At 35.8% G+C, this 24,504-nt stretch overlaps 1 non-coding gene and 1 pseudogene across 2 annotated transcripts; both read left to right on the forward strand.

Moving 5' to 3' along the window:
* The first annotated feature begins 4,079 nt into the window (after positions 1–4,079).
* Positions 4,080–6,206, forward strand: LOC143618224 (chaperone protein dnaJ 6-like; annotated as a pseudogene). Its single transcript, XR_013150973.1, has 7 exons — positions 4,080–4,167; positions 4,261–4,359; positions 4,476–4,577; positions 5,125–5,184; positions 5,278–5,450; positions 5,627–5,717; positions 5,821–6,206. The product of XR_013150973.1 is annotated as a chaperone protein dnaJ 6-like (transcript).
* A 13,977-nt stretch (positions 6,207–20,183) lies between these two features.
* On the forward strand, positions 20,184–20,255 carry TRNAD-GUC (transfer RNA aspartic acid (anticodon GUC)). Its single transcript has one exon. It is a non-coding gene; the product is annotated as a tRNA-Asp (tRNA).
* The last annotated feature ends 4,249 nt before the right edge of the window (positions 20,256–24,504 follow it).

Genomic DNA, 24,504 nt, shown 5'->3' on the forward strand with positions numbered 1-24,504 from the left:
TGGAGACACCCGACAATCTTTCGATATCTCGTAGCATCAAAATCTTCTTCGTCTTCAAATTTAGAAACTTTTATACTCGGATGCAATGGAATTTGAGCAGGATTGCAAACCTCCATTCCCATCTCGCTTTTAATATGCTTCGATTCATATCCAATATTGTGCGGTTCCGCCTCTCGACAACACCATTTTGTTGAGGTGTATATGGAGCGGTTAAATGCCGAATAAAACCCTCGTTTTCAGAGAACCGATTGAAATCACGAGAAGTAAATTCTCCCCCTCGATCGGTTCGAAACGTCTTAATTTTCTCATTATTTTCAGCTTGAAGGTATCAAACGCTTCACTTTTTTCCTTCAACAAAAAAGTCCACATGAAACGTGAAAAATCATCTATCGAGACGAATACGTACCAATTTCCGGCTATGGTACTAGGAGTAATGGGCCCACATAAATCTCCATGGATTTGTTCCAACGCTCGGGTTGCTCTAAAAGTCGCAGACTTCGGAAACCGTTTGCTTCCCAACTAAGCACGAGTCACAAATTTGATTTTCTTGATCAACTTTTGGCATTCCAACGACCATATTATTTTTTACCATTTGTTTCATAGACTCGAAATTTAGGTGTTCTAGTCTCGCGTGCCAAAGCCAGTTCTCGTTATCAATCCGGGCTTGTAAACACACGGGTTTCCCCATCTTTAATTTAATCGTATAAAGACGATTCTTGGATCGAGTAAACCGCATCAACAATTTTCCTTGATCATCATACATCAACAAGTAATCATCTTTCATACGAATATCACAACCACTTTCTGTTGCTTGCCCAAGACTAATAATATTACTTTGTAAACTAGGAATATAATAAATGTCGGTCAATAAATGTTGTTCCCCCCGTTTTACCGACTAGCAATATCGACCCTTTCCCGCAAATATCAACATAAGACCCATCTCCAAATTTAACTTTGCCACCAACACGCTTATTTAACTCAGAGAAAAAAGATAAATTACCCGTCATATGGTTGCTCGCACCGTTATCCAAATACCACAAGTCTTGTTCGTTCGAACCACTCTCGTAATCTCTTGGTATAAACTTCTGTTCATTCAAGTACACTTTTTCTTGAACGCACTGCACCATATAGAGGGACGAGTCTTTTTCTTTTGCGCCGGCCAAATGTGCTTGTCTTTCTTTCCTTCGTACCGGACACCTCGAAACGAAGTGACCAAATTCATCACAACGAAAGCATTGAACTTCCGACTAATCCTTTTTACCCTTTCGTTTATCTCCTTCGTTGGACCCTCCTTGTGAACCACGGTTCTGACTCCCACGTCCATTACCACGTCCTCGATTCGAACCTTTCCCGCGCCCCCTACTCGATTCGCGTGAAAACTGCTTCGAACTCGAAGAGGATTCAGAATTATTAAACAAAAGTTTACCTTCTTCAGAATGCAACACGTGTCCTTTTATACGCTCCTCATAAGCCTTCAACCTCCCGACAACATCCTCAAAACCGACTGTTTTAAGGTCTAACACTTGCTCGAGGGATGCTACAACTTGGATAAACCGGCTCGGCAGGCTTGTGAAGAATTTCTGAATTAACTTCCTTTCATACGGTTGTCCAAGTGTGGCTGCTTTATAAGAGATCGCGGTCATTCTCGAGGCGTACTCGTCAATGGTTTCAGTTTCTTTCATCATCATACCGTCAAATTCACGTATTAACGTATGAAGTCTAGCATCCTTCACACGTTCCGCGCCCATATTTCTTGACTTTATGGCATCCCACATCTCTTTTGCCAATTTGAAATTACCGATTTGAAGTATCTGTTCCTTGGGAATCGACTGAAACAGAAGCGCCTTCACGATGTTATTTTGTTTCGCGTCATTAGAGCCCGGGTCAATCACATCCCAAACTCCATGAATCCCAAAAATAACCTCTAGATGCATACTCCAAGTCGTGTAGTTTGTTTTCGTCAAACGCGGACACTGAAACGACCCGGAGATCGTCTCCTTTTTCGCTTGGTTCGCGTCACCCATCTTGGTTCTACGACTATAAGTTTTTGAAAAGTCCTTTGGTGTAACTGGTTCAATTTTTCCTGCCTACACGATTAAACCCAGTTGCGAATCTGAGCCGAACACACCTTTTGGTTTCAGAGAAACACAACTGATTCTCTTTCAATGGACTTGAAATCACTTTTGAGCCGTCTTTCTCACTGACTCAAATATTTATATGGTGAATTTTATTGATCAAAAATTCAATAAAGTGAATCCAATATAATATTGATTCAAGATATCAATTCCAACTCCCTGGACGCCCACTTTTTTAGTTGATATTAGTTTTATATCATGAATTAATATAGCAATAGCAGATGCGGCAATTGCAAGAATTGCCTGAACACAACACCTGAACGCAGGTCACCGATTGCTTATTGAGAAACCCTAGGCTTGGTCCCTCAATCCGATAATCGGTTGCTGATTGCTGCTGTTCCTCCTCACGTCACAGGGATAGAACACCAATTACAGTTGTCGGCCGGAGATCCTTCACGTCACAGGTTACTCCGTCTTCAATTGCACATGTCCGACCTTCGCGCCGGTTCCAGGTTTGTCGATTAACAACGCTTTGATACCAATTAAAGAAATTGGTACCGGGTATTGAACACGAACTCAAAATCCAAACACGTGAATTTGGCTAAGCACCCAAACAAGCATGTTATATTATTGAGAAACTTCACAATGTTATATTATTGAGAAACTTCATAAAACTCAATTACCCAATTACAATCTCTAAACCCAAAGCACCAGTATTTATAATTTAACCTATCACGTTTAAACTACAACTAGGATTGCTAATTAATTGGACATAGTAATTATACTAACAATTAAATTTAAGCATATTTAATTGTTTATAATTATCCACTCCTTAAATCTCGTTACTTAACCTTGCACGCCAAGTAACACCTTGAACCGAAATTCCCAACAATACCGACGGAAATTAGTTATATATGATATTAGAGCTACTCGACTCTTTACACGAAAGTAGATTAATAATCTATAATTTATTTAAGTGTCATTATTCATAATTGGAGATTGTGCTATTGAAGACGGTCTTTCACGGGGTTGTGGTTATAGCCTGTTGGGGATTATAAAAAACCCGAAACGAAAAGGTTTTTAAATGCAAATAAGTTAAGATAGATGATATAATTGGAGATGTCAAGTCTCTAGGTTTCTTGTGGTTTAAAAATTGATTGAAATGTAGATTACGAGAGTGGTGTAAATTCAGAGTAATGTAAATCGTTCGGTTTTGGACGTTGGCTTATAAAAGTTCACGAAATATATCATATAATAGTAACCAAATTTCAAAAGTGTTCCAATTAAATTAGCCATACAATTTTTCTTTAAATCGGTTAATTAAATCTTCAAATCGAGTCTCATCGGATTTTTTGTGTGACCACAAAGTAACAGAGGAGAACATGTGGAGTCGAGATTTGCGATACATGTAGTTTCATTTAAAAATAAATAAAAATTAATTATATTAAGAATAATAAACAACAAATAAAATTCACGTTGCCACTCCATATCAACATTTAAAAATGGATAGAAAGATATCCTTATTGAAACAAAAACAAAACATGTTAAAATTCACCAATTTATATGGGAGATATGAGGGATGACCTTGGCTTGCCAGGGTTCGAGTCTTGATCTCACCCGGTTTTACCGGCTCCTCGTTGTCGTGCCATTTGGCGGGCGTGGGGTCGGGTTTTATCTGGTGAATCCCTCAATAGGTGGACCGCTAGGGGTTTCGTCCGTCCGGACTAGTGGCCGGCTCGGGCTACCTTTAGCCAATGGGGGCCGCGTACGAAGTACCCGGCGTTACTTAGTTGGTCGTTCAAAAAAAAAATGAAAACCAAGTGACTTATTTGGAATCCTTTTTAAACTTAACTTTTTTAAAAATTCAGGGCCCAAAGGAGCGTCATGTATTGCTGCAATGGCGGGAATACTTGGAATATTATGGCGGGAGTCAAACCCAATTTCGATTGGTTTCACTTTCACTATATATGTCTTTGTCTCTCTTTGATTCAATTCAATTCAATAGTATTGTAATTAGCAACAACAATCAATCAAAATGGGCAACAAGAAAACCGATGAACAAAATCAAATCGATCATTCGAGCTTGTATGAGGTATGTATGTATGAACACACAATTAAACATTCCATACCTTCAATTACGTTTTAACAATCTTCAAATTCAAACTTCCGCCATTGAATTAATCAGATTCTTGGGGTAGAGAAAACGGCGTCGCAACAGGAGATTAAGAAGGCATACCACAAATTGGCATTACGTTTACACCCCGATAAGAATCCAGATGATCAGGTCAATTTCGTCTTCTTTAACATGTTCAAATAAACATATGAAAATTTAAATGATTTAAGTTTGTTATTTCAACAGTTTAGTTGTGTGTTTATAGTTTGTGTTATTTTTACATGTAGAATGCAAAAGAAAAGTTTCAGCAGCTGCAAAAAGTAGTATCAATTCTTGGTGATGAGGAAAAACGGGCACTTTATGATCAGACAGGCTGCGTTGATGATGATGTAAATTCATACCTTTTTTTTATCAATTGAAGACATAAACTGGCACTGATAAAATTATTTAGAATTTAGAGCATAATTGTATTGTAATTTAAGTAAATTGGAGTGTGGTCAATTAGTCAAACAGGCCAACCTAAAAAACTATAAAGTCGTGTTTTCAGTAGGGGCGTGCATGGGGCTGTTTGGGTCGGGTTTGTACTCAAATCGAACCAAATTCGAAAACTCAGCTTTTGAAGTTTTTGAAAAACGTTTGGTTTTGGTTTCCCTTTCCCATTTCGGCTTGCAATTTTTGGGCTGAAAAAGTTATGAATTTGAGATTAAAAATATTTGCTAATTAATGATTAATATTGGTTTTTCGGTTTCATGCACACAACTAGTTTCATGTGAGCCAAGGCCGGCCCAAATTTATCTTTATTTAGTACTAAAAGTAGTTCGTTTTGACCAGTTACCTAACGTGTCAAACCATGCTTCACACGACGTCTGGTGACTATAATCATATTATTTTGAATTTAGAGCTTAATTGCATTGCTATTTTCTTTTGATCAAACAGGATCTTGCAGGGGATGTAGTTCAAAATCTGACAGACTTCTTCAGATCTATGTACAAAAAGGTTCCGTTTTATTACTCGGCCTTTAGAAACGTTGTTTATGTTATTTATTATTTTTATTAAAAGGTGAAAAACGAATAAAAATGACGATTGTAGGTCACAGAGGCTGATATTGAAGAGTTTGAAGCTAGTTACCGAGGATCTGAATCAGAGAAAACTGATTTAATTGATCTTTACAAGAAATACAAAGGTCTGCTCCATGTTGTGCTCGGATCCTAAACTCGACTCACATAGGTTTAAGGATATCCTTGATGATGCAATTTCCGCAGGTAACTATTGTTACAGAACTTTGTATCATTTCAGTAATGATCTTTCTGCAGCTTATTCTTATACTTGTGATTGTTTAAGATCGAATCGATTCGAGCCTTCAGCGAGCCAATCTCGAGTAGCTACCAATTAGTTTGACTCGTTTACACCCATATTATTATACTCCTGTTTTATGCAGGGGAGTTGAACTCAACCAAGGCATATCAAAGGTGGGCTAAACAGGTGTCGGACACAAACCCGCCCACAAACCCTTTACATCGTAAGGAAAAGTGAGTCATATGATCTCCAGTGTTTTTGGTCATGTTGTTTTATACAGTACTAAAAACCTTGTTAAAAAATAAACTAATGATCGTAATCAACACTAATGAACAGATCAAAGAAAGAGTCAAATGATTTACATGCCATTATTTCACAAAGGCAAAGTGAGAGGAAAACCCGCCTGGATTCGATGTTTTCATCTCTAGTTAGCAAATATGGTGGAGGGCAGCCGAGTTGTGAACCTACCGAAGAAGAGTTTGAAGCCGCTAGGCAAAAGATTGAAGTCCGCAAGTGTTCAAGGAAATCCAACCGCAAGTAACTGAGTTTCAAGTGTGTATGTGTGTTTTTGAGTTATATGTCATAAGCTATATAAGTTGTAACTAGTTTTATAGGTCAATATGCATTCTTGTGTGGATTATGCTTGGTTTATTAAGTTTTACTTATTTTGTTTTGCTGGATTGAAGGTGGAAATGAAAGTCTTTTTGACAACCATGTGCACACGAACAAATGTCATTTTTAAATGAGTTGTGACAACATTATTAACAGACTTAAAACTTGGTTACCATTATGTGACATGTCAAATACAAATATCGTCGACGATTATTACTTTTGAAACCTCAGTTTAACTAAAACCAAAATTGTAAATGACCAATTAATCACACAAAAAACTAAATCAAATCCAAATTCATTTATTCATATATAATAATGTAACCTCAATTGATACAATAACAGATAAGCCAAAAGAATCCATCCAATACACACATTGGACCATAATCCGTATATAAATCAATACATACTAATCAACCCCCCATCTCATTCATAAATCAATTTCTGAAGGCCGCAATCAAAGACAGAACCAAAGAAGCTCCAATCACAACACCAGAAGCCGAAACAGAGCCCGCCGCACCGACATCAGGAGCCGGTGCAGGAGCCTGAGCTGAGACGGTGGCAGCGGCGGCAAGCGCCACCAGTGCGACGGCTGATGCTCTCTTCATGATGCTAACCTTTGCCATTTTAATTGAAGCAGAGAATTGTGAAAGCAATTAGGGTTTTGGGTTTGGTGAAGAAATGTTTGGTTGAGGGGTTTGTATTTATAGGGTTTTGGGAAACGGTAACGTGACGGTATTACCGGTCACCTAAACTATAGTTTTTAAATATGAACCTGTCAAGCCGGTGAGTGACAAACTTCAACGGTCGGGTTTGGAAGCCAGTAGGTTGTTGACACGTGTTACTTGTTTTGGACGGCTTAACAATACTTCACGCCACGTTTTGAATTGGGTGAAGTAGAAAATAATATATGATGCATTGGACTTTTGATAAAATGCTAATAATTTTTTTTAGTAAATATTTTTTTGAACGGTGAACCAATAAACTACTGGCTAAATTTATCATATCATGATGCATTGGACTTTTGATCTGGGAATATTCTTATCTAAGGCTAACGCCCGTGAACAATTAACCGAATGCATGACAGTGCGGTGAGATAAAAAGATTAACTAGTGAAAACCAACTTCTCGCATAGTAAATTATAAAAGGCGTGACGACGCAACTTATTGCTCGCTTATCCACCGCTCTAGTGTAATTGAATCATTTTATTTAATATATGAAGAATATTTATAAAGAAAATTATAAAGTTTTTGTTGGGGTGCATTTATCTTAAGTTCACCTCTAAAAACCTCATCACAAAACATCGTATTAGCATGTATACTTTTCCATTTACATGATACTAACTAGGAAGCTTCTTAGACATGCTACCAGGGCCGGCTCTGAGAAGACGAAATTTTTTTTGGGCCGAAGGCGAAACTTTTTTTGAGCCCTAAGTAAAAAGAATATTTTGTTAGGTTTAAACAATTTAATTTTAAGTGGTTTACTTTGTTAGGATTTGAGATGTGTAAAATTTTTCTGTATAAAAATAAACTTAAAAATGTTTGAAATAAGACTAGAACCCACAACCTCTTAGTTGTTTTTCATACATCTTTGCCACTAGACCAAGCTATTGTTTATGTAATTGTGTTGAAACATTGATTATACATATTTTGTTTCATAAAAATACATATAATTTTTTTTTATAAAAAAAAATTTCAGGCCTAGCGGGGTGTCGGGCCTATGACCGTCAACTACCCTGCCTCACTCTTGGGCCGGGCCTGCATGCTACCATGATTGGAGCTGTATAGTGTATACCTTCAACAAGTGGTTTTTTCTCGCAACAAAAGATGCTAAAGTTAGGCATGAAAATGACACACAGAAATATCAAACTTAAAAAAATTAAAAAAAGATAAAGAATAGTAATTTGAAACTTATTAGGCTGAGGGGTGTGGGGGGCTTTAATGGGGGCTCCAACCAATAATATTATGACGTGTGGCAGAGAGAGAAACTGGATAAAAGGGGTGTTGGAGCCCCCGTTGGAGCCCCTGGCCCTGGTGTGGAGGGGCTCCAGCAGGGGCTCCAGTGAATTTTTTTTTTATTTTTTTATAAATATATTCAAACAACGTATTATTAAAAAAACTCATAAATTATTAAAAAAAACACACATTAATAAAAAAAACACATTAATATCTAAAAATAAAATAAAAATTAAAGTACTAAAAAAAACATTATTCTTATTCTTCGGCTTGGTCTTCTTCGATCAACCTCTTTCGGATACGTTCCTTTTGCTTTTCCATTAGCATTTGATCGACCGGATTTAGGTTACTGAAGTCTCTAGTAAGAAAGTCCAAATCTCTCATTCGACTTTTTTCCTTTTTGTCATTAGAGACCACCTCCATGGTTTTGTTGAATTTATTGAGGGATTCAACAAGATTGGCGATGTTTACGGCTTCCCCCTCAGCCGGTTTTTTCCCCTTGGCGTCCCTTCCCAATGGCCGCCTCCTCGGCGGTGAAGACGTTTCCTCCTCCGCAATGTTTAGGTCGAATCCAACGCGGCAATCCGACCCGGTTGAAGTGCTATACGCTCCAGACGAACTAGTTTTAGTCCGTTTCGGCCCTACTTCCGCATCAACGTCCGGCGCCACCAGCTCAACCCACTTGGAACACCTTTTCAACCTCTCCCACAACTTTAAATCGTCCCACGTCTTCACCATCCCATACCTCCGCAAACACTCCTGCTTCCACTCTTCGACCGTGAAATTGTAAACCGCCAAATCATCACTGCCACTTGGTCTCATACGACCGCTGTTCCTATTGAAAAGATTAGTAAACAAGCCGACAAATTTTCTGATTTCGAACCACCGACCCGAAATCATATCGGCGTTCCGCTCTGTACTTCCAACGAGCGTATAGAACGTCTCCCTAACCTTTGTCCAAAAAATCTTGCTCTTTTGGTAGTCGGCTGCAAAATGAATAAATAAATTAAATTTCCATTTAACTTTTTTATTTAACTTTTTTATTAAAAATCATTTTTAAAAACGTTAAAACAATTACCGCAACGCCGATCCTCAGAAATGACTATCCAAGCCCGACACAAGGCTTCCTTCTCATCCGATGACCACGGAGTGGTTTTCCGTTTCGTCCTCGGAGTCGAAGCCGGTCCCGACCCGTCCGTTGCAAGTTGTTTTTTCCGGTGGACGCGTCTTTTTGGTCCCGTAGCTTCACCGTGTGATTCTTGTGTCTCCGGAACAACAAAGTTAGGAGACGGTTGTGTGTTGGATGGTTGAAAGCCGGATGATTCTTGCGGCTTCGAATAAAACATCGGTTGGTGCGGTGATGACCATAAATCGTCGTCAAGGTTTGGGTACCAAATTTCCAGCCATTTTTTTTTTAAAAAGTTGGGAAGATAAATTGATTTTGTGTGAAGGTTTGAAGTTGTGGTGATTGATATGGGTGAAATGGGGTATTATATAGGGAATTTTTTTTTTTTAATATTATAATAAGAGCCCAACGGCTCTTTGTATAAAACCAAGACCACTTTACTCTCTCTTCTCCCGCTAACAGGCTCACGCCTGCATGTTTTTTCGCGCTAGCGCCCCGTTAGCGCCCCCGCTAGCGCCCCGGTGGTGTGGTGTTAGCGTCTGGGGGCGCGAGCGGAGAGGCTTTAGCGCCTCCGTTGAAGCCCCACACCCCTCAGCCTTAGTGTTATGATTTGAAAACGTAAACACCTAAATCCTAATAAATTCAATGTATAAGACAATATCATAAACCATGCAATATTAAAATTAATAATTAAAAATGGTATGATAGTCGTGAAGTTCAATGAATATATAATTACTATAAATGATATAAAACGAAATATGGACATAGAAAAGAAAAACTGGAAATAGTGAATTGTCGTCGAAGTTAAGTTGACTTTCATATCCGTTTACTTTAACATACGAAAATACGTCTCTTCGTTTCATAACCACATATATAAAAATAAGTCTTTGTATTTATATTACAAGGCGTTTATTATATAATAAAGAAGCAGTCGATGGTTCTTTTAGCGACAAAACTTATATATATAGTCACACACCTAGCACTAAGAAGCTAGACGCAGAAAAAAGAAAGTTATAAAACGTAACACTGTTTTTTTAACCAATTCACCTAAGCAAAAGTGACTTTATATGTTTATAATAGCGAACCATAGAAAAAGAAAAACTTAATATCATCAAAAATCTTATCATTCATTGGTTTCGAAACCTGAAGAACCGGCATCGTATCATATTTCCATAAAACCAACCGAGTAGTCATCAAAATCCTCTCCACAAACTCACAAAGAACCAACTTTTATGGTTCTTTAATCTTTACACTGTGAGATAAAAACAAATCAATACCGAAATATATGAACTATTTATGGTTGTGACTTGTTAGTCAGTCCACATCAAGTGGAGATGTTCAATACTAACAAATTTCACACGAATATAAAATAAGAGAATTATTTATCATTTACTTCGTGACTTGGTAGCTGCTACCAGATACTCGTAAATAAAATAAATCCGGCCAGATGTAATTTATTCTAATTAGATATTATCAACGTACAAGACCATCTCCAAGTGAGGGGGATGCCTCACCTAAACAAGAACAATTAATGTGCGTCGAATTTTTCTTAAGAAAGAAACACTTATGAATTACTTGTCTAATCCGTTGGAAGAAAGGTCAACGCTCAAACTAGCTGTAACATCACGTAAATTTCGGGCCAAAAATGACAAGTTTCTAAAGTCAAATGACCAATTCTACCAATTTCCAAACCCCAGGGACTAAAATGAAAAATCTGCCTTATGAACCTATCGCGCTACGCGACAGGGTCAAGAAAGACACCCATCGCGTACCGCGATGGGGTGTCTGACACACCGTGACACGTGGCTCACGGTGGCAGCGTCTGCTACCACGTGTCACCACGAGTTGACACGTGTGGCGGCGCCTGCCACGTGTGTCAACACGTGGCAGGCCTACCCCGTGACTCGACAACCCTATATCGCGGTACGCGATGGGGGAGTCAGGGAGCCCATCGCGTACCGCGATGGGATCCAACTTCGTGGCCGACGCTTTAAGTCGTAAAGAGCACGAAAAGCCAAAAAGAGTCTGAGCGTTAAGGCTAGAACTTCAAATCGATCTTATTGACCAAATTAAATCCGCGCAAACTCAAACGATTAACGAAAACCAAATCTCCGACGAAAAACGAAACGGCACCATTGACTCACTAGTCAAGGGTGACGATGATATCCTAAGACTTGATAATAGAATTTGGGTACCAATCGTTGGAGGATTGCGCGAAAAGATCTTAAATGAAGCCCATAAGTCCAAGTATATGATGCATCATGGAAGTGACAAAATGTACCAAAATCTTAAAGCAAATTATTGGTGGAACGGAATGAAGAAGGATGTTGCTTCTTATCTGGCGAAATGTCTTACTTGTTTGAAAGTCAAAGCCGAACACCAAAGGCCTTCGGGATTGCTTCAACAACCCGAACTTCCCGTGTGAAAATGGGAGTTAATAACCATGGACTTCATAACCAAACTCCCAAAGACGACTCGACAACACGATGCTATATGGGTGATTGTGGACCGTTTAACTAAGTCCGCACGTTTTATACCTATTAACGAGTCGTATTCAATGGATAGATTAGCATGTCTCTATGTAAACCACATCGTTGTGTTGCATGGAGTACCGTTGTCTATAATCTCCGATCGAGACAGTCGTTTTACGTCTCACTTTTGGAAAAGCTTCCAACAAGCTCTCGGCACAAAGTTAAACCTTAGCACCGCCTATCATCCACAAACCGATGGGCAAAGCGAAAGAACAATCCAAACATTGGAAGATATGCTCCGTGCATGTGTGATAGACTTAGGAGGAAGTTGGGATGACCATCTACCTCTAATGGAATTTTCATATAACAATAGTTATCACACGAGCATTCAAACCGCACCGTTCGAGGCGTTATATGGTCGAAAATGTAGAACGCCCGTGTGCTGGTCTAAAACCGGAGATAATCAATTATCTGGACCTGAGATAGTCCAAGAAACTACCGACAAGGTTCTTCAAATTCGTAAACGACTTAAAACGGCACGTGATCGCCGAAAGAGTTACGACGATGTCCGTCGTAAGCCGTTAGAGTTTAATGTCAGTGACAAAGTTCTTTTGAAAGTCTCGCCATGGAAAGGCATAGTCCGATTCGGCAAGAAAGGCAAACTAAGTCCTCGATTCGTTGGACCCTTCGAGATACTCGAACGAATTGGTACTGTCGCATACCGTTTGCGACTACCCGAGGAAATGCAAGGAATACACGATTTATTTCATGTTTCGAATCTAAGAAAGTGTCTAGCCGATGAATCTCTTTCAATGCCCCTAAAAGATGTAGAAATCAATGAAAATTTAAAATTCATAGAACGTCCTATCCAAATCGAAGATTCGAAAACTAAGAAACTTAAAAGACGAACCTTGAAGATCGTGAAAGTGAGATGGGATTCCCGAAGAGGACCCGAGTATACGTAGGAACTCGAGTCCGAAATGAGAAGGAAATATCCCCACTTATTCTCGTAAGCAATCTCGAGGACGAGATTTATTTCAAGGTGGGGAGGATGTAACATCACGTAAATTTCGGGCCAAAAATGACAAGTTTCTAAAGTCAAAGGACCAATTCTACCAATTTCCAAACCCCAGGGACTAAAATAAAAAATCTGCCTTTTGGACTTATCGCGCTACGCGACAGGGTCAAGAAAGACACCCTTCGCGTACCGTGACGGGGTGTCTGACACACCGTGACACGTGTGCCACGTGGCTCACGGTGGCAGCGTCTGCTGCCACGTGTTGACACGTGTGGCGGCGCCTGCCACATGTCAACACGTGGCAGGCCTACCCCGTGACTCGACAACCCTATATCGCGGTATGCGATGGGGGAGTCAGGGAGCCCATCGCGTACCGCGATGGGATCCAATTTGGGCTATAAATAGGGCAGCCACGAGCTCAGCCCTCTCACACCTCAATTTCACACTTACTCTCTCTAGTTTTCTCTCACTACCTCGTAAAGCGTGCCAACGCTCCTTCTCGATAAACGTGCCCCGAGCCTTGTTTTTTCGTGCCCGTTATCTCGATATACGTGCCACTCCCCGACATCCCGAACAAGAAGGAAGTACTGCCCGACGACCCGGTGATTTTCTCGAAATACGTGCCAAGGGGTTGACGTCTCGAAAGGCGTGCCAAGTGTAAGAAGGTGTTGATCGAGTAGAAGTTGATAAGCAAGCGGCATCGAAGTACTGCCCAAGTGTCTAGGGTGTTGCCAAGCCAAGCAAGGTAGGCATAATGCCCGACCAAAATAATAATAAAATATTGAAAGGGCTTAATACCCTAAGTTAATATTATTCTCGATAAACGAAAGAAATATATAACAAAGAAAAGAAAGAAAAAATATATATATAACGATAAGATTATTCTTTGTTATAGAAATATATTATTTAAGTATTATGAATATACTTAAATAATAAAAGAAATACGTTTCTTAAAGAAGAAGAAACGTCGGGTTTTCAATATAAACTAAAGGTTTATAAATTACTATTAAAACTAAAGGTTTTAAAGTAAATAAAAGAATGAACTAAAGGTTCATCGAGATGATAAGACTAAAGGTCTTAATCCGGATCGTGTATCCGACTAATGAATGTTATACTCGTACTATAGGTGCGAGATAGTAAAGGAAGAACTAACGGACGGTGTTGGAAGCCGATCCCATTGAAAGGTGAATACGCCCTTCTTTTACAAACTTGATTTCAAACAAACAAACGTGTTATGTGTAAAACTTTACATGAGGCTACGTGTCTCTAAAAACATTGTAAATAAGAGTATAAGCCAGCCCTCAGGCTATGGTATACGTTTGTCTGGATCCTTTCATATGTGGAACGCGGTGGGCACATCGCACCACGCTTGGTCACGACCTCCAGCCACGATGGGCCGGACCTAAGTTACATCCGAGTGGGGAATGACCATGTGTATATTTATGGTACCTAAGTTATGTCATAAACGTTGCGGTGTTTCGCTGAGGTGACCTAGTGCAGAGACTCGAGTTTATAATGATTGTTGTTTTAACTTGATTATTCCTAAGCCAAGATGGGCCGAGGCTTACGTGGTCTCGAGGGGTAATTAAGTAAAGAAAATATTTTTGCGTCAGCATATTCATTAGCATGCGTTGCTGACGTATTTTATTTAACATTGTGCAGGTAATCAAGATTAGAGCTTGAGAGAACGAAGAAGCTCAAGTATCCGATGGCTCGGATAGTTTTATGTAAATATTAAAACTTGGTGGTTTTGTAAAACATATAAACAAATAAAACCAAACGAGACTTTTGTCTCGTCTTTTGTATCGTAAATATTTATAATATCGATCCTTATATTTTAAAGTCTTCCGCTAATAACCATAACTCTGATTTATTTACAAATATGGCACCAACTATGGTTCATACTCCTAGGCCTAGATTGGGGGTGTGACACTAGCTAACATTTTGGTCTTTGAGGCAGTGCCGTCTCCGAGAATTGTGAAAAATTTTTGAATCGAAAGCGAAAAAAATTGGTTTTAAATTAGTCAAATAATTGGGTTTAAACATTAAAAATACATATTTTTTTTCAAAAAAATATATATAATTTAAAATTTTCTTTTGGGCATATCAGGGTGTCGGGCCAGGGTCCGTCAACTACCCGGCCTTGATGAAAGGGAAACATGTGTGTAGTCCAGACATAGGTTTCTCCTCTTATGGGCTTTGGAATCGGAAGTAGTATTTTCAAGGTGGGTCAAACTACGCTAACAACTTCTTCATGCAAAGTGACAAAACACAGAAAAAACATGTTTTGACAACCAACACGTGTTTATACTATTTACATTTGATACCTTTGGTTTTATTGCGCCTGAGGTTGTGAAGTTAGCTATTCGTGTCTAACGTATTATAAATAGTAATGGTGACTCCAAAATCTATTAATATTATTTATAAACAACTTAGTTTTGCTATAAAAAACGACAAGCGGCTTCTTGTCCATTGCATTGTATTCCGATGTGAACACAACTACATATCTATATGAAAAATATATTGAAGTAGTTACAACTTACAACTAACAAATATATGGAATTCTAGAATCAATCACGACAGATGTACACGTCTTTGAAAATTCAGCCGTTGAAACTTATGATTACCGCTAGCCTGTTACTCTAATACTTTATTTAATTATATTTATTTAAATAAAATAATATATTTTAATATTTTTATTCTACTATATAAACCCAAAGGGCCTCACACCAATTTCGTCACTAATTCCTTCCACTTCTCTAAACTCTTCTACCTTCACAAACAAACTTGTTTTGACAATTAATATGGCCCAAGTTAGTAGGATCCTGAAGAATGCTTCAATTATGGCTGTCGTTGCACTCTCTGCAGCTGCCACCGTGGCTGCTCAAGCAGAGGCTCCCGCACCTGCACCAGTCGTTGGGTCGGCTTTATCGATTCCGGTTTCAGGAATCGTGATCGGATCGTCTATGGTTCTATCATTCGTTGCTCTCTTTAGGAATTGAGTAATTCATCATTTATGTATAATATATTTGTGTGTATTACTATTATTTTTTTAATTTTAATGAGTCTTTTGTATTTTACATTGAGATTATATAAAAAATAAATTTTAATTCTGTTTAGTTCACCTTTGCAATTATTAGTCGGCAATCGGCTAGTTTAAACGTTGACGGTTAAAATAGTCATAACTTAACTCAGAGACAGACCCAAGTGTAGTGGACATATTGGTCGTCCCTATAAAAATGTTTTTTTTAGTACAACATAGTATGTTTGTGTTAAAATTCCAACCGACCTAATGAACTTTTGACACAAACCCCAATGAAAAATTTGTATGAGTCTACTGGTGAGTCCTGACTGACTGAATGTGTGGTCAGTCTCGATATGTGAACATTGGTTTCGACTACATTTAGCTACAGAAATGTAAATTATAATATTTTGATTAGTAATCAAACATGATCAATTATAAGTTTAGAATATAACATAACCAGGCTATATAAAACATACTTTGTAACACATAACATATAAGATAGATTATAGCGTCAACTGCGTGTAAACGGTCGCTAATTTACCAACCAAGTAAGTGTCGCTAATTTCCATCACAACATGTTTTTTTGGCACAAAAAGTGAGACTAAACAAGGACAAATTCAGTCGTAGCCCAACAACATTTAACAGACACCTACGCCAAAGCAAAACATCGATACTCGTTAAGGTTTTGTTAGTAGCAAAGATTCAAGTAGTCCTATAAAAATGCCACTCTTTTATAACTTTGCAACGAGTTTATAATATTTTGGCTTGTAACACCATTGATATTATGCAATTACGAATTGTTTGACGTAATCTAACTATGAATAAAGAAAAACAAGTTATTAATATATTTATTGAATCAATAATTCACCTAAGAAATTGGGTTTATTTTATTAAGATTTGACAGGCTCTTCACTTAGGCCATGCCAACCAATATGACTCGTTCCCATGTGATGCTAACTCTTTTTAAGAGTTGTAATCGTTGTCACTATTATCACACCCGAGACCATGATGCACCACCACCTTGATAGTTGATGCACCACTATCCTCATCCATTAGATACAACATGTAAATCATTGTATTACTATTTTTTTCTAAAACGAACCATTTTAATTTGTTTTATTTTGCTCTAAATGATTTCAAACTCATTTTGCTTAGAAACTCTCTTGAATATCATGGGCGGACCTAGCTCCTATTGTCACACCCCAACCTACGGCAGAAATGCCGGGGCGGACTGATTGCTCACAGCTTTTCAAGGGTTACTATCATGCACAATATAAGTTTCAATATCTATTTAATAATTTCAAATAAAACAAATATTCATGTACATCAATGTTATAAATAAACAATTAAATTAAACATCCAAAATTAAGTTCTTGTATCTTTTCTCTAACATGCATCCTAAGTTGCTTGAAACAGTCTTGATAATCACGTCATACGGTAACCTGCATATGCGTTGGAAATAATATAGTTTGTCAACACAAGGTTGAGTGAGCAACACATCAGTTTAAATGTACATATAGTATATAACAAAAATATATGGTTGCAACAAGTCATATGAGAATAACAAATTAACCAAAAGAGTAAGTATAACTGAGATGTCGAGAAGCACAAGGCTAACGACTGGCGTATAATCATACTAGACTGAGATAATGTTGGACCTCTCCGAATGCGAAAGCATACAAAGCAAATAAGCACATAAACAAGTAAGGTATAAGTTGTTAACACATAAGACAAAGTTGCAGTTTTAAGTATAAGTATATAATGAGAAATATATTTACGCATATGTCCCCAAAACGTGGAAAAAGAAGTAAAATAGGAGAATGTGATACTCACCTCAAAGATGAACAAAAGATAATTAAGATAATGAGAAGACGAGAAAAAGTCACGCTGCGAACGTTAAAGCCTAAAAGGAACGAGAGTAACAGATACACTTAAGTAAAGATTTAAGATTGATGACAACAACTCGATAATCAATAATAAGTAAATATTATAATAATATAATATTATATAAGAATTTATTATATAAAATGATTATTTTGATTTATGAAAACATAACTTAAATATTATTTGTAGTTTTATAAAATTGGTTTACATGATTTATATATTTATTAAAACATTAGTTTTTAAATTATAATATAAATGTAAAATACATCTTCAAAATTATTATTATTAGTTTTATAAACATATTATATGTATATAAACATATATGCTACGTATATACACGAACGAAAACGTGAGAAAACAAATATTTATAAAGTCGGTTTTCAAGGAACTAGTTTATTATTAATAATACATAGTTATTAAGTGTTTAAAAAAAACAAATAATCTAAAAACGTGAGAAAACAAATATTTATATAGTCGGTTTTCAAGGAACTAGTTTATTATTAATAATACATAGTTATTAAGTGTTTAAAAAAAACAAATAATCTAAAAACGTGAGAAAACAAATATTTATAAAGTCGGTTTTCAAGGAACTAGTTTATTATTAATAATACATAGTTATTAAGTGTTTAAAAAAAACAAATAATATAAATTAGCTAAAAATAAGGGGTGCAGGGGGTCGAACCCGAGACCTGCCCCCTGTGATGCATGTTGCTTAACCAACTGGGCTGCCAGTGACATGCATTCATAAACAGTTTCTATTAAATATAAACCCAAGCAGAATCAAATCAGTTTGGAACATAAACCCTAACAATTGATTTGATTAAAATAGATATGTTTGATCAAATCAACCATGGGTTTTTTGATAAGAATCATATTGCGATCGGAACCATGTATTTTTTTACCTTGATTGATGACCAGACGAGGGTTAATTAGACGCAACAGTAGCCGGCTAGAAGACGATCAAAACGCAGATGTAGAGGTCGATAGAACAATTAGGTATAGGGGTTTAGTTGGCGCTGCAAAGGAGGTGCTATCTGCGTGTTTAATTGTATTATTATGGTAGGCTTAATATGTATCCGTAGACGGGTTAAAGAAGGATCCCTAATAATATCAATTCGTATTGTTTAAGATCTAATTTCCTAAATCCTTACGTCGGTGGACTCGATTTAGCAAGAATAATAATATCCCTGATTTAATTTCCAAGTTTGGTACGAAAATTATGGTCCAAGTTAGCCAATTTCGTATTCGGCTACAAGAAACTGAATACGGGTCCTGGTTTGGGTTTTGGTTATAATAAAGCAGAAATTGCATATGGGTCCTTGTAATAAGAAGGTGGAGACATGTAGAGGTAAGAGTTTTAGTCTGGGTTCTTTTTTGCCAAAACATAAAAGTTATAATAATTAATTAAACAATAATATATTAATAACTAATTTTCTCGATAAACGTGATATTTTCTCGATAAAATTTCTCGAACATCGAGATATGTCGGGTATTTAATAAAAATATTAATTTGAAAGAACCGAGTTGTTACACCTATCAGGGCCGGCTCAACAAATGTGGAGGCCTAAATCGAAACACGATTTAGGGGCCTTTTCATGACATCTGTTAATAAAATAAATTTTGCTTATTACAAGTTTTGAACTAATAACTTGACTTTAGTAACAACCAAGTCTATCACATCACCAATACATTACTTTTAGTTTACTTTACCCATTATAATATATCTATATATAATGTTTTTTTAGACTTCGGGGCCTTAACTAAGCGTAGGTCTAAAGCCCTAGCTTGTTTTCGATGTCCCATGAGCCACCCCTGCCTATGGTTTATGAGGCCGGCCGGCACCATTAATTATTTTGTCATACAGTGGTAAAAAATCTCAGGTGATACTCATAAACTTTAACAACCCTATGAAGTTTTGACGTTGATAATGTATGAATTTAGTCACTATTACTTTTGACTTCTAAACACACAATTGTAATTAACTGTATATAACCAGGTCATCCCGTGTAGCATCATACAATAAAACAAAATAAAAAAGATCGTGACATAGTAACATAAAACATATAATATTATAATAGTAACTTGTATATTGAATAATATGCAGCCAACTCGTAATTTAGATGATCATTATTTTATTATTGAATGTTTTTAGTTCGTTGTTGCAAAACTACTAACTATACATGTTAAAACATAATCAGTATATAGTTCGTAGATGCAAAAACATTTGGCACGTTTTATAACGATGCAAAAATTAGTAAATAACTACGAGAAATAAATATTGTTATGTATATGCTAACGATACTTTTCTTTCTCTCATCAACTAAACTCTTCAAACGAATATACTATATAGATTTCATAAACTTTTATCTAAAGTTTTTTATTTTGTGTGTATAGATAGTGATCGATCCTGCATTGCACACATCCAGATTTGTAATACATAGTTTTAACTTTGTTACTTACCAACAAACAATTAGTCGTAATTATTACATCTCATTTCACATATAAAGTATTTAAGCAAAACAAGTAGTCAGATATGTAATGATGGAGTATAAAAGTACTAAAAACAAATAGTCTAAAACAAATAACCTATGCATTTAAATTAAGCAACAAAGTCGTTGTAGTATAGTGGTAAGTATTCCCGCCTGTCACGCGGGTGACCAGGGTTCGATCCCCGGCAACGGCGATTTGTTTTTAAATCGTTCATCTCCTAAATCAGTCCTAAACTTTGCACATTTTACCTTAATAGTTGTCAGTTTAGACTTCCTGTAAATCAGTTTTCATCAATCTTTTATAGTTTTTTTACAGTTTATTGATGGTACAAGACGATCAATAAACTGTTTAGGCCTAATCTCCGTAAGTTCATTCTGGTAATTTTTTTATTATCTATTAGTTTACTCAAAGTCTTTGGATGCACATGTGGAACATTTACGAGTTGTTTGGAAGCTAACCAACTCTTTGCAAAACACAAGGGATGATTTAACAGATAGTTTAGGGATAAAGAAGATAAAGATTAGAGAAATAAAATGATTAACATATCGTTAGGAGATAATTGTTAAACTTAGAGATAGGGTATAAAGCTTATATTATTATTATTTTTTATGTATTATTAGGAATTAGATTTAAAGTAGGAAGCAAGTTAAGGTTAGCATAAATAGAGGCACAGTAAGGTCATTCGCCTGCGCACCTCTTGCAGGACTACGAGACCGCTACATTGGGCATTATGGATTGTTGGCAAAAATAAATCTCTTTGTGGTCCTTTTGGCCGAATTTTCGACATACGAGTCGTGGACCGAGATTGCAGACTTTCTTACACTCTGACTACGGAGGAGTATTGAAACATTGCTTATAAGATGAGCATGCATGTTTATTATGTGTGATATACGATTCTGGCCAACATTTGTGAAACTGCCTCCACCAATTAAGACAAGACAAATTAACGAGATTTAATTGGATTTAAAGGCTATTTCATATGACACTTTTCGAGGATGTTGACAGTTGATGTTAGTGATGAGACATGCATGGCCAACATGTTACGTAGAAAACATTAAAAGATTTCATTGGATTTAAAACTTCCTTATGATGAATAAAGCCATATAAAGGTATGGTTTTGGTTGGTTTTAAGAAAGTTAAACTCGAGTAAAAGAGTCCTTCACATAAAGCAAAATATAAAGTAAAAGGAATAAAAAGTGTTTCCATCCATGACCTATCATATATTGATTAAGGAAGACATAATGGGAAAACACTTTTCTATTTACAACGACTACGACAATTCCTTTTGGTTCAAGCATAGATAGAGCTAACAGTAAGTCGCTAACATGCGTTGCCTTTTGATATAGCTTTGCCGGTTCATAATGTCCATGACAAACGTTATGGTCCTTATGGACTATGGAGCTATTTAGATTTGCGTTATTAGGGCTAGTTTTGATACACTACTACACAAACGAGTATCACCAACGAAACATCATAGAAAAATTGGTGATTACCGACATAATTCAGTGACAAGGTGAATAAATTAAAACGTTTACATGCACCACCCCTCGAGTATATGCATCATCGGTAATCACACAAGAGAGGATTATTTAAAAGAAGTAATTAAAATGATAGTCGGTAATTCGTTGTGGAATATTGAAAAATTACACATAGATGCAATAATTCGGTGGAAATTGTCAATTGACTACCGATGTACGCCGGACTAAGGTAAGTCCGGAATAGTTCGATTTTGTAATGTAAAATTATGGTTTTTGATAACCATGTTTATGGACATTTTTGTATGCGATAAAGGTAAGTCGGTTGTTTTGTAGTGACGAACTAAACTAGATAAGAGCCTATAGGCCTTCTTTAACCTAATAAAATTAGGACCAAACAAGTTCTAAAGCCCGGACGCTTAGCGGGCCATTTTCAAATTTAGAGCAGGAATGTAACATCCATGAATTCTTCTTGCTTGAAAACACCAGTATATTGTACTCGTTTTTAATAAAGTTCTCGTATTTATTTCGTCTACATTTAATAGTATTGAATTATATAGTTATTTATTTAATAACATTATTCTTGCACCCATAATTATAATATTTTATGTTCATTTCATTATATACATGTTTAATCATTAATATGACACGTTGAACCGGATTACGTAGATTAATGTTTTATAACATGTAACAAAAATATTTGTTATTTACTAATTTTTGTCATAAGTAGAGTAATGATGTAATTGATATTGTGAGTAAACATAAAACTGGAGTAATTCTCAATTCTAGTAGTGTAATTTTATATTATAAATTTTCAACTTCGAGTGGTGTATTTTTTATTACAAATAGAGTAATTTTCAATTTCAAGTAGTGTAATTTTATATTATAAGTAGAGTAATGTTGAATTTTAAGTGGTGTAATTTTCAATTTCGAATAGTGTAATTTATTATTACAATTACAAGTAGATAATAAAAATTACAACTAGAGTAATTTGTGAAACAAGGGGTTCAATTGGTGGTTCGTTTGTCAATTATAGGTTAGTTAGTGGCAGTTTGTTTGATTTCATAATTACTCTAGTTAACTAAATAATCTTCTTCTACACCTTAACATCGTTTAAAACCCCTAAAAACTTATAATCTTTAATCGATTTGGTAGTGCATTATGTGGGTTCAACTGAACGATCCAAAACTTAAATTAAAGTATACAAATCATGTTTCTGGTTCTAAAATCAGATTAATTTGATGATTCTGGTTTCAAAATCAAATTAATTTGATGAAGATGTCGAGCGATTTTGATGGAACTTGGAAACAATTTGATAGAAGTGATCTAATTTGACGAAGATGCAACGCGATTGTATTTGTCAAGGGTGAAGTATCATTTATTGTTATTTACGACTATGCCACCGCCCAAATTTCAATTTTTGTTTAGTTCACATGTTTAGTACGATATTTTACTTTGTATGATAACTTTCCCCTATATTTATTTATGTCGAATTACATGTGTAGGTTATTTGTTTTCTTATGCTAAGAAACAAGTGTAGGTTATATGTTTTATGTGTAAGACTCTAGGTTGTATACTTTTTGTTATATTATTATACGAACCTGTGTATGATATTTGTTTTTTGTATTATTCATCACAAGGTATGTTATTATACGAGCATGTGTATCATAAGCTATATGTTAGTTTATGTAGGTATGCTAATTAAAAAAAATATGCATTGATCGCTATGAAAACAATTACGTGTTCATGGATATTGATATATTAAGTTAAAATAAATTGTATTGGAGAAAAAAAAATTGTAAATTGTATTTGTTTATAATGAAAATAGATTCATTCTTCATATATATATATATATATATATATATATATATAATTTTTTTATTCTGATTAGTTGTGTTAATTGAAAAGAGAAATTAATGATTTTGTAAGTTGTATTTTGATTAGTTTATTTTGCCATTGGGTCATCCTTTATGGAGTACCTAGGCATACCATGTTTGTTAGTTGTTAAAAAAAAAATAGTTGTATTAATTAAAGAAAAAATATATTTATTGTTGATTTTACCCATTTTTATTATTTTTAAACATTTATGATTTAAAAAAAACTAGTGATTCATATTGATTTCACTTCTCATACTAAAGATGACTTTTCACCTAAACTATCACACGCATATATTTTGTTTACTCAAACATCCGAAACTACGTACATAACCGACGCTTCTACAAATACAAATCTAGAATAGTTGTGAAGCCCACATGCCATGTTTTTCCACCGAAAACAATGGCCTTCACACATGCTAGGAATAGTATTGGAATTTAATTGTGGTACGATTTGACATTTTCTGTCCGAGTCGAATAGTGTTGGAATTTAATTATGGTAACACATGACATTATCTGTACGAATAGTTTTGATACAACTTAAGTTTTATAAGTCAAATGACAATCAGTTAACATATACTAACTAAAGATCTTGCATAGTTGTGTGTAATACACCATATCGATGCTTAAGTCTATAGGGTTTTTGTTTAGTGTTTGTTCCAACTAACAACTTCCAACCTTTCTCACATTCGTAGTTATAATTGAGCTTTTGGTCGTTTATATTTAATATAGAAAAGTGTTTATGAAATAATAATAATAATAATAATAATAATAATAATAATAATAATAATAATACATATGATATTTTAATACAATTACCAATTTTTGGTGAATTTTTGTTACGGCTCCACTTCAATTTTCACAAATTTGTTTTCCAACTTTAATTACCCTTCAATCAATCAACCTACATGGAAGGCCAACAAAAGCGCATGCATGAGGAACGACTCATTTTACTTTTCAAAATATTTTAAAAAATATTTAACCCGGCCTATAGCCGTTCTAGAAAAAAAGTACGGAGTATGATTTTTCATATTTGAGTGTTATATGACAAGTGCGAGAGGTTGAGCTTACAAGTTACAACTGTACTTTCATT

This window comes from Bidens hawaiensis, unplaced genomic scaffold (assembly GCF_021521415.1).
Source record: "Bidens hawaiensis isolate Kalapana, Puna unplaced genomic scaffold, B.hawaiensis_p1.1 tig00002338_1, whole genome shotgun sequence".
NCBI classification, from domain to species: domain Eukaryota; kingdom Viridiplantae; phylum Streptophyta; class Magnoliopsida; order Asterales; family Asteraceae; genus Bidens; species Bidens hawaiensis.